Below are 18,756 nucleotides of genomic sequence, written 5' to 3' on the forward strand. Positions count from 1 at the left end.
TTTCTCTTTGAGTGAGGGTGTTTACACAGAGCAGTCTATCGACCCAAGCTTTGCCCAACAATAGGCGCAGGGCTGACGGGGCCACCTATGCAAGCACCTGTGACAAAAAAGCTTTAAAAATCCTGGTGAAATTGCATGCAGCAAAAGTGACAAATCAGAGGCTTTCTTCTTGTATCCGGACCCAAGGGGGGCAATGCCTCCCGTCCATGGTTTTCTGCGCAGGTGACTTGAACAGCAGGTGCCCTCCTGGTACCGTCCGCATCCTATTTGCAATAAGCGCCTTCCACCTGCCAGCTACAAAGGAAGATTTTGATTGGTTGTTTTTATGGAAGTTGGGCGGGCGCTCCCCGGTGTGTAACCAACCTTACTTTGAGAGTGCGAAAGTACTATGGATATTGGTACTACGAACATGAATTATGTGCATGCATCTGGAGGCCACACTTTCTAGGGATAACTTCCGCCTTTCATTCTTGCTTTATTACCAAAGCTTTCATTGAGCCCATCTTTATTCATGTGCTTGCGTTTTTTACGCGTAATCATTCTTACTTGTTTGGATTTCGTTCATTAGTCCTCTTAGTGTCCCCTATCCGATGAACTTGTCACCCATCTTGTGACTCATGAGGGATCACTAAGTACTTGGTCCAAAAACTGATCCAAAAACTGTCGTCGCTTCTAATCCAAGCTACTCAAATTAGAAGACTCACTTTCTTCCTTTTCATTTACAAAAATAAGTAAGCAGAAAGGTTACTTTTGATTAGTTTAGGAACAGCCGAAGCTGATACAAGAGGCATTGTGAGACTGGCTTTAAGCTTTTCATCCAAAACAATTTTCTTGCCCTTAGACTCTACTATAGCGTGCTTATTGTAGGTGTGTAACACACCTTTGTGGTCAAAGAACCACGGCATGCCCAAAAGAACATCACACCCTTCAAGAGGCATAATGAAAAACTCTTCATGGCCCACATAGCCTTGAATATGAAGCCGAATCTTCCCAATCAAAGGAGTCATTGGTGCTTCTAAACTTGGAGCCGCCATGGAAGTTGAATAGGTAGACCCCATCTCCTCCATCCTGATGCCTAACGTTTTTGCAAGTTCCAGGGAAATGAAATTTGCCTTTGCGCCCAAGGTCGAAGAAGTTAAGTGCTTGATGGTCCCTAACCTTCCCCAAAGCTTTGCAAAGCTTTGTATTTACGTGGGCATCACCTCTCCCCAAAATATCTAAAACTAATCCGGCAGAAGGCCTTGGTCTCTTCGACGAAGGATCCTCTTTTGGTTTTCCAGTCTACTCCCGTTGAGCTGCATTGCGTCGTGGACATTCAGTCAAACGATGTTCCACTGCACCACACTCAAAGCATTGTCTTGCTGCTGTGATCACCTTTATTTCAACAAAACTCTTTCCCTACAAAAAGCTTGGAACACTCTTCTTACGCTTCTGATTTCCTCGTTAGTTGGATGCTCGCTGAGTTGGGACTGGTACACTCACAAGCTGAATTGGAGATGTCGCACTAACAATCGGAGAAGTAACAGGAACTGCCCTTGCAGTAAAAACATATGTTGTCGTGCAGCTTTGCTTCCATGACAAGAAAATGAGAAAAGGGGTGCCAATCGGGTTTATTTGAGTCCTACATGATTATTCAGAATTAAATAAGGGCTTGCTAACAAGCCAATTTTAAGCTAAAAATATGCCAGATGTGGCTCTAAAGGGCCAAAAGATATCTTGTTAGTGATAACAGAGAGTATGTTTGAGGTGGTCATAGCTCGGATTTTATTGATCAAAATTGTAGTACTTGAAGTGCTTTACAGTCTTGTCTTTACGGTTCGTCAATTAGAGCTACAGATAGGAAGTTACTTCAGTTTGAAGTTGAGTTAGTAGCAGATCTGTACCGGAGTGGAGACCATGTACCGGAGCTTAATCCAAGCCTCCATAACCATGGTAATCCGGAGTTTAAGCCTCCATGGCCATTCAAATCCTATCTGAAGCATGCAAGTCTAATCCAAACCTTCCTTCAACCATCATAATCCGAATCTAAACTCCAAAGCCGCTCTAATTTAAAATAATCCTAAGCTAAGCCTCTCTAGCCTTTAGAATTCCATTCTAAACCCTCATAAACCAACTTCATAATCAAACCCTCCTAAGCCCATTTGAAGCCGAAGCTAAACTCCATAGACTAATCCTGCTAAGCCCACTCAAATCTAAGCTCCCATAGCCATAGCCAAAGAGAAGATCAATTTCTCTTTCTCGATCTTGAAGCAGCAAAGGAAGAACAAAGAAGGAGAGGAACTTTGTCAAGTCAAGCTCGACATTACAATTAATAACTGTTATCATCGGATTGGACATTATCATCATCATTGAAGTTTGATTTTCTTAATTAGAACTTGAATTAAGGCAGGTTAAACCATGTAAGGAGCGTAAACTCCTCAATTAACATTTGATTAAGTAGATGTACTGTTAATTGTCCGTTTTGGTTAATCAAGCTTGGGAATCTGGTTCAAGCTGTCTGTTTTAAGCTTTGTCCTTTGTCTATATTAATTGTGTCTGCTGCAACTCTCTTCCACACTCCTCTCACAGCTAGAGGCCTTGCGCCTTCCTAGCTCACCTTGTGAACATAAATCCCTCGACATTCTTTGTGAACCAAACGTGAAACAAGCCGGGGTGAGAAGTATTTTTGGAGAAAGATGTCGACATCGCAAGAGGCAGCCATGCAATAAATGATGCAGCAGTTTGGAGCATATATGTAACAACAACAGGCTTCCCAACAGTAGTATAATCTGCAAGAGCGGATTCGTAAAGCTCAACACATAATTACAGAGAAATTACAACGATTTAAAGGCCACGATATTAACAAATTTTACAATATCTATGAGCAGGCAATGGAAGATAATGGAATCGATGATTAGAATGCAATGGAAGGGTTTTATTTAATTGTAGTGCTAGAACTTAGGGGCCGAATAAAAGAGATTCAAGCGGTTCAAGGCCCGAATTGGCAGGAATTCAAGAAGGCACTACAAGAGGAATATTTTCTTGAGGATTCACAAAGGGTAACCAGACAAAGCTTCATGAAGTGGGTGTAGAAGAAAAACAAAAATTTATCTGCACCAGAATTATTACGGGAGTTTGAAAAGAAATTCGACCAATTGTCCTCGACAAAAGCAATGTTCAATGAAGGATTAAAAGGTTGAGCTATTCATTCAGGCTGCTAATCCACGGCTTCAAAAGAGTCTGGTGCAATTGCTGGAGGGTTCAATAGGTGAATTGGGTTTAACATCTGATTGGAAGATACTCATTGAAGTGGTGAATATGATCGTGAAACGACAGATGAGAGTAGATAAGCTGATCATGGCTGATGTCATGGATGTTGTGGAAGAGGAACCTAAGGAGAAAACAACCTCGAAAATACCCAAAGTGGAGGAGCTAGTTCTCGACGAATTGGTGAAAGGCATTCAAGAGTTAAATTTGAATTTCAAATCTGTAAAATTTGAAGGGTTAGCTGGAAAGGGGTCTACTTCTGAGCCTCGACAGCGACCTCCATGCAAAGGCTGGGATCAATGCATGTGGTACGATAGTGAAGACCACAAGTATGTTAAGGAATGTGATGAGTTTGATAAAGCTTACAAAAGGAATGTGGTTTTTTGGAAGGACAAGAAGATTCACCTTAGGGCAATAGGTGAGATGCTCCGCTTGAACTTTGATAGGGGTGGCATGAAATAGCTAGTTGAAGACATAGAACATAATGTTGCTCTTGTGGAAGCATCTACATATGGGTTGCAGGTTTGCGAAAAGGGTGATGATGATGGTGCAGGTTCTAAGGGTCAATTGTGGCCTTATGCTTTGAAGACAACAGAAGCAGGAAAGGTAACTTATGGGAAGCTACGACAGGTAGGAAATTCAATTCGAGAAACCACAGGGTGGACTGATCCAGAAGTCTTAAGCTAATGAGGCCATGGTGGAAGAAAAGTGAAAAAGAGATGAAGAAGTTGTAAGAACATATAAAAGGACAACGTGGTTCAACAACAAAAAAGAAGAAGGTCCTACTCCTAAGCCCACTCCTGAAGTGGTTATGGAGGAGCCGCCCAAGAACAAAAAGTAAGGTAAGCCCAAAGGACCCTCGTATAAGCTTAAATTTGACATTGAATTAGCTACAGATCTAAAGAAAGTTTTTGAAGAGCGCATTCTGAATAGCAAAGTGGAGCTCACATTGGGTGATATTCTGGGATTGCCAAACGGGAGTTCCACGAGGATATTATTGATATTATCAAGAGGAAGCGGAAGATACCAAGTGAGCAGGAGCCAAAATTAGCCAAGAGCCAGATGGTTCGGCACATTGAAGCAATTTTGGATGATTATGAAGAATATTTGGCATATCTTGAAGAAGAAGAGTTGAGGTCTGTGGTGGTGTCAAACCCAATTGTACCTGAGCTAAGACATGTTTATTTTAATGATGATGAAGACAATGAAAGTATACACAGGAGTTACTTTTTAAGGACTCATTGGGCAAGGGCAACAATCAAAATTGTTGTGAAGCTTGGCGACATTGAAGAACCGGTCTTAGCACTAATAGATCATGGATCAGAGATAAATTTGATGGCAAAAAGCTTACACAAAAAGGGAAAATGGCCTATTGATGTAGACCACGGTTGGCGGATTCGATCTGCCAACATGCTTCCATGCGAGCTCTATGGTGCATGTGCAAATGTTAAGGTAAGTATGTGTGTGATGAGAAAAATTTCTTTATATAGGACCATTCCTCTTATCCATTGATTTTGGGGCAACCCTACATTATGGTTGTGCGGATGGAAACCAAAGTGTTGGATGATGTCTCAGCCTATGCCAGGGTTCGAAGCCGAGATGGTAAGAAAGCAGTTCAATTATTGACTGTATGTGTTGATCATGCTAGGAACAAGGATAGTTTACGTGATCATCCACTGCCAAAGATACGCAAGGAGTTTAAAGAGCACAGGTTTGCACATGATTTTCTCGGAGTGCCACTATAAAGCGGGACTATGGTGGTACAAGTGAGGAGAAGTTCTTGCAAAGAGAAGCTTTCTCTTCAGGATTTTTGGGGTTAACATCTGAAGGTTTAGTATCTTACAGAAAATTTAATGATTTGCCAAAGTGGGAAAAACAATATGTTTCAAGTATCCAAAGTGAATTGCAGGGATGTGTTGTGCTTGAATAAGATGAAGTGATTTGAGGAATCTTTGAAGAGGTATCTTATGTAGATACTATGTCAGAGTTTGAGGAGATCAGGCAACACAGGTTACAAAGCGAAACTAAAGCGGTTAAGGTCCACTCAATGGACATGTATGAAGAATTGGGTATATATGAAGCACTTATGCATATTGAGGATGATTCAGGTAAAACAGTTGAAGCACATGTAGAGACAAAGTACAAGACTATTACAAAGAAAGTGAGACCAGTGGCTACACCTCTACTAGAAGGAAGCGATGGGGTGATCAAAGAAGCTTCTTGACCTCGGGGGGTTCACTATGTGTAAAACTACCATATCACGTGCGTTCAAGACATGTTTGTAAAACCCCTTATCTGTGAATTTTGTTAAGAATATAATGTACCCTTTCCTTTTAAAATCTGTAAGTTTTTTTCAAATTTGAAAAAATAATACCCTTTTGTATATATATTTCTGTAAGTTTCAAGAACTTTAAATACCCTTCTGTTGAACTCACGTGATAGGTTACATTTTGATTAGGTGACCTCCCCGGGTTCTTGACAGCCTATACTCAACAATCTAAAGAACATTGGGCATAAATTTACTAAGGAGACATTGCAGCAGCTGAAGGTTGGAGAAGATGGTTTTCTCAACGAAGAGGAAATCAAGTGTTTTCAAGGTATGCTCGGAAAACATGGTAAAGCTTTCGCTTTTGAGCCAAGTGAGATTGGGTGTGTGGATCCAAGTGTTGTTTCACCTATGGTTATATTCATTGTTCTTCACATGCCATGGAGCTTACGTCCTATTCTAGTTCCTAAAGCTCACTTGCCAAAGCTTATCAATTTGCTTAATGAAAAGATACAAATGGGAATTTTGGAGCCATCATGTGCACCATATTCTAAAATCGATGGTTTATTGTTCCAAAGAAAAATGGTACATTAAGGTTCATTCAAGATATGCAGCTAGCTAATAAGGTAACAATCCACAATGTGGGTACCGGCCCAATTGTGGATGAATTTGGTGAGGCCTTTGCAGGTATATCTATTTACTCCATGAGTGATCTTTATTCTAGATATGATCAATTCTAGTTAGCTTTGGAGAGCGGGGATCTTACTACAATGCGTACTCCTCTTGGTTTGGTAAGGATGTGCACTCTGCCAGAGGGTGCTACTAATGATGTAGCTTATATGATGAATGGCATGAATAAAGTACTAGGGGGATTTATCCCACATGTTATTATGCCTTTCATGCCATGGAGCTTACGTCCTATTCCAGTTCCTAAAGCTCACTCGCCAAAGCTTATCAATTTGCTTAATGAAAAGATACAAATGGGAATTTTGGATCCATCATGTGCACCATATTCTAAAATCGATGATTTACTATTCCGAAGAAAAACAGTACGTTAAGGTTCATTCAGGATATGCAGCCGGTTAATAAGGTAACAATCCACAATGTGGGTACCCGCCCAATAGTGGATGAATTTGGTGAGGCCTTTGCAGGTAGATCTATTTACTCCATGAGCTATCTTTATTCTAGATATGATCAATTCTAGTTAGCTTTGGAGAGCAGGGATCTTACTACAATGCGTACTCCTCTTGGTTTGGTAAGGATGTTCACTCTGCCAGAGGGTGCTACTAATGATGTAGCTTATATGATGAACGGCATGAATAAAATATTAAGGGGCTTTATTCCACATGTTATTATGCCTTTCATTGATGATCTTCCAATGGAAGGATGTGAAGAAGGATCCAAAGATGAGGTAAAAGATCAGAGGGGGTGTTGGAGGTCTGTTACTCAACATATTGCTGATTGTGATGCTATTTTATCCAGGCTTGAAGAAGTTAACTTAACAGTTTCATGTCAAAAATCAACTTCTGGTGCTAAGGAGGTCTTAATTCTGGGACATATGTGCAATCATGAGGGTAGAAGGCCGAGTCCAGCAAAAGTTGAAGCTATCCAAAAGACGAAGGAAACATGCTCTTAGGTTACTAAAGTTCTTCGATTTCTAGGTGCGTGTGTGTTCTATCTTATGTGGTTGCCACACTTTGCTCATGTTGCAGAGGTGCTGTATCAATTGCTAAGGAAAGGTAAAAGGTTTGTTTGGGAAGTTCACACACGGGCTATTAGGAAATTAAAGAAGTTGCTTCTCGAGGTTCCGATCTTGAGGAAAGTCGACTACCAATGTGGAAGGCCAGTTATTTTAACAGTTGACACTAGCCCAACAGGTATTGGATGGGCTTAGGTAAGATGATGTAGGACACAGGTATGCAGTTCGATTTTGAGCCAAGGTGCTCAATGCTCGCCAACGAGGTTATCCACATGTTAAGAGAGAACTTTGGGGCGTTGCTACTGCTCTAAGGTCTGATAAAGAATCTTTTATTGGAGCTTCAGTCATGGTAGAAACAGATTTCTTGCCACTGATAGGAATGATTGCAAACCTCTACTCCGGACATGGCCATGCTACGGTGGGTAGCCTATTTTAAGTCTCTTAACCCTGAATTTTTTCATATGCAGGTAGAGATAATCATGTTGCAGATATGTTATCAAGAGCTAGGTTTGAAGATGAAGAAGAGATGCTGACCACAAGTGATGATGTCTATATGCCAATTGTGATAATATTACTCATGTTTTTAAAGTATTTTTTGAGGAGTTATATGACGGAGAGTGGCTTATGATTGGCCGCTACCTTAGCACTCTCACTTGACAAGAAGGATGGAGTGACCGAGATTACAAGAGGATCAGGAAAAAGGCCTACGGATATTTTTGAAGGATGAACATTTATGGAAACAACCAAAGCGCCCAGGAGGGATACCGCAATGGGTTGTTTGTGATAAAGCAACTCAACACCAGGTTATCAAAGGATTTCATGAAAATTTATGGGCTGGACATAGAGGAGTTTGGGCAACTTTTTTCAAGATTAAAGACCAGTATTGGTGGAAAGGTATGTATAAAGATGTGGTCCAATTTGTGGAAACATGTTTAATTTGTCAACAAGATTCTAATGTGTGACATAGACATGGATTGCAACCCACCTATCCACTGGCTATGTACTACAAGCGGGTGGTGGACCTTTTTACAATGCCAATAGGAGTGTGGCAAATGAGGTATATTGTTCTTGCAGAGTGTTAAGTATGGAGCCTGATTTACCCTTGTAATTTTCTGTGGTAAAAGCGCACATTTGTAAGGCCCCCATTATGAGGAGAAGCCATCGTGCGTGAAGGAAAATCACTCACCGGAAACCAAGATTTTCACGGACAAAAATCAGGGGCAACTTTAAAGGAATATTCTTTTTCGCCGAGACTTTTTTTCGCCGGAATATTCATTTTCGCCGGAATATTATGGCCGGACGGCGGTCGGAAAGTGGTCGGAAAACAACAGGTCGGTTGGCCGGTGGCCTGTAGTCAATGGCCGATGGCCGGTGGTCGTAAGTCAATGGCCGGTGGCCGGTGGCCGAATTCAAAAGTGGACTTGTCTTCTCAAGGGCGGTCACACATGGGCAGATTGGAGGGTCCGATTTGGACTTATTCGCACAAGGGCGGCTACACATGGCTGTCTCTCATTAGAGAGGGCAGCCCTTTTGGCGTATAAAAGGAGGCCATTTCTACACACATTTCATAGTGTGAACTTGATGCAACAAGCTGAGTGTGAGGTGGTGAGAGTGAAGCAAGGCGGGAGCTCCATTAAGGGTATAATCCCTTTGTAAACTACTTCTTGTTTTGAAGTACTAAAGCCATTGAGTGGCTGCTTTCCCGTGGACGTAGCCCACATTGGGTGAACCATGTATATCGTGTGTACTCTTTCTCTCTCTCTACTCTATAATCTCGTGTATGTAAATCTGTCTCTCTCCATTAAGTAATCTACTCAATTATCTATTTAGCTACGTGTTATTTCCTAACAATTGGTATCAGAGCAAGGTTTGCTCGTAGCTAAATTATCTCAAGGAAAGGATTCCTTGAATTGAGTGGGAGTTATGGCGGAGGAAGGGAAGCTCAAGATTGAGAAGTTCAACGGCAAAAACTACCAACATTGGAAAATGCAGATTGAAGACTATCTCTACCAAAAGGACCTCTATTTGCCACTAGGCGGTCTTGCAAAGAAGCCCGCAACGATGGCAGATGAAGCATGGATTGTCCTTGATCGAAAGGCCCTGGGAACAATCCGGTTAAGCTTGGCGTCAACGGTGGCCTTCAATGTTTCGGAGATGAAGACCACGTAGGACTTGATGAAGTCACTTGACGACTTCTACGAGAAACCATCGGCATCCAATAAGGTATTTCTTATGAAGCGCTTGTTCAATCTAAAGATGGCAGAGAATGGTTCAGTTGCAGAACACCTAAATGACTTTAACACAAACATAAGTCAACTTCGATCGGTGAAAATCAATTTCGATGACGAAGTGCGAGCTCTCCTTATATTATCATCTCTACCGGATAGTTGGGACAGCCTTGTGATGGCTGTAAGTAATTCTATCTCTGGTATAAATACTCTTAAGTTTGATGATGTTGTGGGTGTTCTCCTAAGCGAGGAAATACGAAGGAGAAGCACAGGAGAATCATCAAGTACTGCATTGTTAGTGGAAACGAGAGGAAGGCCTAAGGAGAGGTTCAAAAGCCAAAAGGGTCGTGATCGCTCAAGACGGAGCAAGTCACGAACAAAGTCAGTTCTTGAATGTTGGAACTGCGGCAAGAAGGGCCACATCAAGAAGGAAAGCTGGTCCAAGAAGAAGAAGGAGACAGAGTCTCAAGACAACAAGCCAACATCAGAGGCCAATGTGGCAGGTAAAGTATAGCAAGATGCTCTAATTCTCTCATTAGACAATGTGTCTAATTCCTAGATAGTGGATTCCGGGGCTTCATTCCATGCGACACCACACAAGCAACATTTCCAAGACTACACCAGGTAATTTTGGGTATGTATACTTGGGAGATGATGAAGCTTGTGAGATTGTCGGCAAAGGTACAGTTTCTGTCAAAACTGCTAACGAAAATGAATGGAATCTTAAGGATGTTAGGCATGTTCCTTCTCTTCGAAAAAATTTAATCTCTACAGGACAATTGGACGATGAAGGTCACAACATTGCATTCGGAAATAAACGGTGGAAGATCTCAAAGGGATCTTTGGTGGTTGCCAAGGGAGAAAAGGTCGGTACACTTTACTTGTGCACTGTTAGCACGCAACCTTCAACTTGTGCAGCAACTACAGAAGTTGATAGTGTAGTGTGGCACTATCGACTTGGGCATATAAGTGCCAAAGGAATGCAAATCCTTCAAACAAAGAAGCTTCTACCAGGTTTGAAAGAAGTGGACTTAGAGTTCTGTGAAGATTGTGTTTATGGTAAACAAAAGAGGGTAAAATTTCAAAAATCAGGAAATGAAAGAAAAAATAAAAAACTTGAGTTGGTTCATTCTGATGTTTAGGGTCCTGCAAGTACACCATCACTTGGTGGCTCATTGTACTATGTAACATTCATAGACGATGCGACTAGAAAAACATGGGTTTATGTCATGAAGAATAAATCCGATGTATTTTCCATATTTCAAAGGTGGAAAGCCTTTGTGGAGAATGAAGCAGGTACCAAGGTTAAATGCCTCAGATCCGACAATGGAGGCGAATATTGCAGCCAAGCTTTTGAAAGCTTTTGTGCTAGAAATGGCATTCGGAGGCAAAGGACAACCCCAAGGACACCTCAACAAAATGGGATTTCGGAAAGGATGAACAGGACAATCATGGAACGAGCACGAAGCATGCGGCTTCATGCAGGCCTACCGCTTGAGCTTTGGGTGGAAGCTGTAAGTACGTCTGTGTACTTAATCAATCGGTCACCCTCAACGACTTTGGATGGAGGAGTTCCAGAAGAGGCATGGACAGGTAAACCGGTGAATTATGCATTTCTCAAAGTGTTTGGGTGTGAGGCTTTCATGCACATAGATAGAAGCCTAAGATCAAAGCTAGATGCAAAGTCCAAAAAGTGTTTCTTCATTGGCTATGGAGAAGGAGACTTTGGGCATCGCCTATGGAATCCTGAAGATGGTAAAATCTTAAGGAGTAGGGATGTAATTTTTAACGAAAAAAATATGTACAAAGATTACTTGGAAAGAAAACAAACAAAAGAAACAGGTGATGAGTACATGGAGCTTGAGGACGGTGAAGACTCAAGGACTGCAAACGGTGACAATGTGCAACAACGTCAACCAAATGAGGAGCCTCAACCTATTCCCCAAAGATCTACAAGAGCAAGTAGACCTCCAGAAAGGTTTGTTCCTTCCTTCAACCATCTCTTGATCTCAGATTCTGGAGAGCCGGAATCATACGAAGAAGCTATGCAACATGAATCCAAAGAAGAATGGACGAAGAGCATGCAAGTGGAGATGGACTCACTACATCGCAACCAAACATGGGAGTTGGTTGAGTTGCCTAAAGGTAAGCGGGCACTTCAAAACAAATGGGTGTACAAGCTGAAGGAAGAAGAAGGTGGGAAGAAAAGGTACAAGTCTAGGCTTGTGGTAAAAGGGTTTTCTCAAAAGAAAGGTATTGACTTCAATGAAATATTTTCTCCTCTTGTAAAAATGAACTCAATTAGGCTTGTCTTAAGCCTTGTGGCTGCTCATGATCTAAATCTCGAGCAAATGGATGTAAATACGGCATTCCCTCACGGTGACTTAGAGGAGGAAATCTACATGCTTCAACCCAAGGGGTATGAAGTAAAAGGTAAGGAGAAAATGGTTTGCAGATTAAAGAAGAGCTTGTATGGTTTAAAGCAAGCATCAAGACAATGGTACTTGAAGTTTGATCGATGGATGTTGGATCATGTATTCACAAGATGCAACTCCGATCATTGCGTCTACACGAAGAATTTGGGAGATGGGAAATTCATCATCCTAATGTTGTATGTTGATGACATCTTGATTGCAAGTGCTAACATGCAAGACATCAAAGACCTAAAAGAGGAGCTGTCTAAATATTTTTCAATGAAAGATTTAGGTGCTGCAAAGAGGATACTTGGTATGAAAATATCAAGGGACAGGACGAAGAAGAAAATAAAGCTATCTCAAGAAGATTACATCAAGAAGGTACTAGAAAGGTTTGCAATGCAAAATGCAAAACCAGTTTCTACACCTTTGGCTGGTCATTTTAAACTAACGAAGGATATGTGTCCAAAGACACAAGAGGAGATAGCCTATATGTCTAAAGTTCCATATGCTGCAGCGGTAGGTTCTCTAATGTATGCTATGGTCTGTACAAGGCCAGACATTGCACATGCAGCGGGAGTTGTGAGTAGGTTCGTGGAAAACCCAGGTAAAGAGCATTGGAAAGCTGTAAAGTGGATACTTAGGTATCTAAAAGGGACAACAACAAATGCTTTGTATTTTGGAGGAATTGATATTTTTCTAGAAGGGTATGCTGATGCAGATATGGCAGGTGACAAAGATACTCGAAGGAGCACTACTGGCTATGTGTTCACGGTTGGAGGCACAACAATAAGCTGGGCTTCAAAGATGCAGAAAGTGGTTTCACTTTCTACCACGGAAGCAGAGTATGTAGCAATGACGGAGGCAAGCAAAGAAATTCTGTGGCTTCACAGATTCTTAGAAGAGCTTGGATTCAAACAAGACAATTGTGTCTTGTACAGTGATAGCCAAAGCGCTATCCATCTTGCGAAGAACTCAGCCTTTCATTCAAGGACAAAGCACATTGAGGTGAGATATCACTTCATACGCACTCTTTTGGAAGAGGGACAGCTCAAGCTAGGAAAGGTGCATACAAGTGAAAATCCTGCAGACATGTTTACAAAGGTGGTCAACAAGGAGAAGTTGAGCTTTTGCTCATCTTCAATCGGCATTCAAGGATAAGAAGCCAGAATGGAAAGCAGTCACAAGTTTGGTTTGGAGATCAGTCTCCAAGTGGGAGATTGTTAAGTATGGAGCCTGATTTACCCTTGTAATTTTCTGTGGTAAAAGCACACATTTGTAAGGCCCCCATTATGAGGAGAAGCCATCGTGCGTGAAGGAAAATCACTCACCGGAAACCAAAATTTTCACGGACAAAAATCAGGGGCAATATTCCTTTTTGCCGGAATATTATGGCCGGACGGCGGCCGGAAAGTGGTCGGAGAACAACCGGTCGGTTGGCCGGTGGCCGGTAGTCAATGGCTGATGGCCGGTGGTCGGAAGTCAATGGCCGGTGGTCGGTGGCCGAATTCAATGGCTGGTGGCCGAATTCAAAAGCGGACTTGTCTTCTCAAGGGCGGTCACACATGGGCGGATTGGAGGGTCCGATTTGGACTTATTCGCACAAGGGCGGCTACACATGGCTGTCTCTCATTAGAGAGGGCAGCCCTTTTGGCCTATAAAAGGAGGCCATTTCTACACACATTTCATACTGTGAAGTTGATGCAACAAGGTGAGTGTGAGGTGGTGAGAGTGAAGCAAGGCGGGAGCTCCATTAAGGGTATAATACCTTTGTAAACTACTTCTTGTTTTGAAGTACTAAAGCCATTGAGTGGCTGCTTTCCCGTGGACGTAGCCCACATTGGGTGAACCACGTATATCGTGTGTACTCTCTCTCTCTCTCTCTACTCTATAATCTCGTGTATGTAAATCTGTCTCTCTCCATTAAGTAATCTACTCAATTATCTATTTAGCTACGTGTTATTTCCTAACACAGAGAAGATCTTACTAACCAGGTTGAAGGAAGAGATAATTTGTGTACCAAACATTAGAAAATTTTGGAGGTCATTTGGAGGGCCTTATTGAGGAGAGAGAAAAGAAGGCGCAACCAATGAGCAGCAACCTTACATAACATAGAAATGCATTGAAAATAACACAAAAATGAAAGAAAACATTTTAAAATATTGAGATTTGTCCCATTTTCATAAGGTAACTTTCTGGTCTCACAAAGTAGGGCCCATTGCCAATAGCCGTCAAGTTGTTGAAACTTGACTACTACTGATTGAAGCTAACTCTCTCCCTTCATTAGAAGATATCCACTACCTTTACGAAAGGCTTTCAAAACTCATTCTCCCTCCATTACACCTATGGCTTCGTCTTCTACCCGCCCAAGAAGTTCTAGAGGTTTCTCTACACTATCCCCAACTAGCCTCACCATTAGTGTGCCAAGAAGACCATGTAGTAGCATAAGCACTATCTCAATCTTAAACTCTCTCACTACAGATAATAGGTGGCGAGAGCAGAGGATAAGCAAGGTTCTTGGGTTCTTATGCAGCCAAGAAGGAGAAAAAGCTTGAAAGCAACAATTATGTTTTGTTCTGCATGGAAAGCAAGAGTTCTGGATTTCAAAGTCGAGGTTGGTAAGAAGACTGTGAAAGAAGTCTTTGTTCAACATGTTTTCACTCACTCTGATGTGATTGCTAAAGGTGGTGATGTCTCCATGGTGCATAATCCACGGTGCAACTGTGAGTTAATTCTTTAGCACTCCTCTACACATGTTATCTTACATTTCAAATGTGAATCTGTTTTTTTCTTCTCTTTTTACAGATATTTAATTAGGTTATACAGATTTTTTAATTTATTTCTATTCTCTTACATTCACATATGTTTATCCTTCCTCATATGAGGAATGGGAGCCACTAGAGTGCATTATAGGTCTCATCTCTGTGAGCCATGCTCATATTGGGGTCTTGCAATATGCAGGTAGAACTAGAAAAAGCCTTGCAAGACAAGGGTATTTTCTTCTATGACCATTTCTAACAACTCAATCAAAGGAATTAGAGAGAAGTGTTGATGAAGGTTTCACTACCAACCAACTGGAACTCCGTGGATTGGACCGTTCCTGACACAACAATGAGTGAGGCATTCAGGATCAGGCACTATAGGGATGGTCAGAGGTCTCTCCAAAACTCTATACCCACTAAATTGGTGAAACTTGCAAATTTATGTCCCGTTCGTCTCTTTGTTTAGTTATTTCATACCTGCAAAGTACATGTTGCTAAAACTATGCTGCTCTGAAAATCATTTGATTCCCTCTTGTGTGATAAGCTTCTTGATCGAGGATGCTATGTGAAAGAAACATATGGCATATGTTGCGAGATTGCTCTTGAGACTTTCATTGTCAAGTATATGCTTGTGACATAGACATTAATAACCTCCTTTTGGTACAAGAGTTCTCACATTGTTGAAGGTTGCTATGTGCCTATGGATCAAAAGACAACAAGTTTGGCAAACAATGTTGTCATAGACGTGGAAGTGGTGGATAAAGACCTAAATCTTATGACAGTAATTACAATAAGGCATCAATGCAATCTTTTGCAACTTCGACATGACATAGTGGAGGAGAGTGCCGACATTGACTCCGTAAAATTTTATTTCTTGCTGGACGGACAAAGAGTAATGCAACGAAGGGAGATGCATTTTCTGTGTGGAGATCTTTCTGGCCGTATTCAAATTATGCCCATGTAATAGCCTGAATGGCTTCAACAAAATGTAACTTTTTTCACTAGTTTAATCTTAATATCAAGTGTTTGCTCAAGGCTTTCTCTCTCTCTCTCTCTCTCTCTCTCTCTCTCTCTCTCTCTCTCTCTCTCTCTCTCTCTCCCCCCCCCCCCCTCCTGAGTATTCGAAACACATAGACAATATCAATTTAAGGTATAAACAATGATTACTTAGTACATTTTAAAGTACAAATTCCGATGTGCTCAATGGGCTTAAGTACATTCCTTGCAGGTATGGGACCAAAATGTCCTCTAGGTAAAAATCGTGAAGATTCCCTTCAAATGAAGGTGGGGAAATAGTAGTGCCGGGTAGATTAAGCAAACCTTATGTGGTGTGTCATCAATCAACAAAGTATTGAGAGCATCATAAGGCACATTGATCTGTTCAAAGGGCTTGTAGAAAAGTGGCACATTAGCTTTAGTTGGGTGGAAATACCCCGCAATGGTATTATAATTTCTCTAACTATACACAAAATAAAAATTCGATCTCTGAATTTTAGCCAAATTGCAAACTATGGTAACAAGGGGATTCAAGTCTTTGGCCTGCATTGAAGACCAAATAGCAACCCTAAACTGTGGAATCAAAAAATTCAAAAATTCCTTTATGCCTGGTCGAATTACTACTCTGAGATTTCCCAAGCAAAAAGTACGTAAATTGGAGAACTCTATATGTACACTGTACGGCTGTCGTAGCAGCAACAATCCATTGAGATCCAAGATAATTAGTCTCTGCAAACATTGTGTGCACACATATAAGTAGTTAGAAACAAAAAAGAGTATACTATTTAAGTACAATGGATATTATCGGAACAACCATATCTACTTGAAGCAAGAGTCCATACTGGTCATTTCTATGTTGACATTCTATTGTTGAGTGTTGATGTTCCCTTTTGTATTTCCAAGCGTATCCACCGCTTGTGGTTGTATAGTACAGGATTCTTGTGTTTCCATGGCCGAATGGTTAACCTGTTCTGTTGTCTGTTCCTGGCTTTGATTTTCAATGTTGGCCTCCTCCTCTACATGGTCAAGAAACTCTATATCTGAAGAGCTCTTCACATCAGCAATTTCAGGAGCTTGGACTCCCTCATATTGATCATGTGCCGCATCCTGTGCCACAACAATAGGCACTCCCTTATCCTCCTCTACTTGCCTAGAACCTCTGTTGCATTCCTCGGCTCTGAGGAAAATTTTACATCTGCATTTTCAAGGGATTGGTCTACTTCACATTGATCAACCCCAACTTCCATTTCATCCGCTCCAACTGCAAAGCATAATGGTGTTTGTTCCTCTATATGGGGTCAGTTTTAGGGATTTGGTTTCCAGTGGTGGAAACTGGCATGACTTCCTCATCACCGGTCATTGTTAAAGTTATTAGATGGTCGTCGACAAAACTGTCTTCTACATCTAAAACTCTTGGAATTGAAAGAGATAGTAGATGGTGAATCATTGAAGCACGATACCTTTGTAGATACTCCAAGGTATAATTTTCCACAGCGTCCTGCAAAATTAGGTTAACTTGTGGTCAATACTTTAATTAATAATAGTACCAAGTTGGTCCAAACCATAGCACGGAAATACCTTTGATATAAATGGATTCAAAGCCAAAACTCTTTATCTCTGAATGTGTTCCTTGGATGGAGTTGATAGTCCATACCACTTGTTTGTCCAGTTCAATGCATACAAAGCTCCAATGATTATTTGATTCGTATGGAAACACCAGAGTTGTGACCTAAAGCATTGGACAGTGGACAAAACATCTCTCCAAGGTGCCATGAGGGGTGTTTTTTATTCGGAGTAGCACAGACAATTGTGGATCTAAAACATATATTCTAGAATGGGTTTGTTGAGGGAGCTGGCTCTTTATTAAGCTACAATAAAAAACAAGGATTTAATTAGAGACCAAATACAAAAATAAAAGGTTCTTAAAGGTAGAGAAGAGCACTTACTTTAGACATAAATAAATAATAAAGTTTGTAATTTGTGCATTGGGATCTTTCAAAATCCCAAAATCAACAAAATCCAGAGCTAATTGCCTAGTACCATCAGCAAGGGGAATCGTTGCTAACAGTCCTTCTTTCATGGAATGTAAATATCATTGTTTCTTTCATTAAAGTCTATGGTAACTTGCCCATAATTTCTCCTCTGGGCCTCTTTATCAGCAACAGTAGTCTATATCCTCTTTAATTTCTCTGCTTCCAGGGAACGTCTTTCTTCTTGTGCAGCTCTGGCTTTGGTGCTCACATCATGAGTAACCTCATGAATCTTAACCCCATGATCCCGTCGTCCTGGTGGTATTAGCAATATATCCTTCATTTTAGGGTCAATAAACTCATTAGGGATAAGGAGCTTATCATATCTCCAACGTACTCTCTTGAGCGTCTCACTATCCTTGTCCATTATTGTCACCCGATGAGCATGAGCAGCAACAATGTTGATATCATTAAAATACTTCAGTAAAAAATCTTCTGCTGCTTCTTGAAGACAGAACAGGGCAACAACCTTCCATCTCATTGTACCAGCACATGCTTCCTTGCAAATTTGCCTTATTGCTCTTTGTAAAGGAAGTTTAGAGACACAAAGCTCAATTCATTTCTAAGCTTTTCTGATCTCTCTAAATAAACCCATGTTTCTTTGAATATTCTTCATTCTTGGTCCTTTCAATATCTTTATTGGTTTACCCAAAGTTTTCTTCTTACTAGCAGACCTTCCACATGCTTTCTTTGCAAGCCGTGGTCCTTTCCCTGCCTTCCTTGCTATTGCCTTTGTTCTTGCCATTCCATTGTAAGAGAAAAATGCAAAGGATCTCTGTGTCTGTGTGTGTGTGTGTGTGTGTGTGTGTGTGTGTGTGTGTGTGTGTGTGTGTGTGTGTGTGTGTGTGTGTGTGGATCACGACGTGCAGGCTGAAAATTGCGAGGACAATATAGCCTACCACGCGCTGTGCATCAATTCTTGAAATCCCTATCTCTCTCTCTCTCTCTCTCTCTCTCTCTCTCTCTCTCTCTCTTCCCCCCCCCCCCAATTGTCATTTGGTGTTTTCCCCACCACCTCTTCCACATGGCTACAATTATATGTCCTATTTCCTTTAGTCATACAAACAATGAGAGAGTAAGGAGTGTCTGTTGGGTTTGAAAGAGGAAGAGAGGAG

The sequence above is a fragment of the Adiantum capillus-veneris genome, chromosome 17, assembly GCF_014529385.1.
Source record: "Adiantum capillus-veneris isolate H3 chromosome 17, ASM1452938v2, whole genome shotgun sequence".
Classification (NCBI taxonomy): domain Eukaryota; kingdom Viridiplantae; phylum Streptophyta; class Polypodiopsida; order Polypodiales; family Pteridaceae; genus Adiantum; species Adiantum capillus-veneris.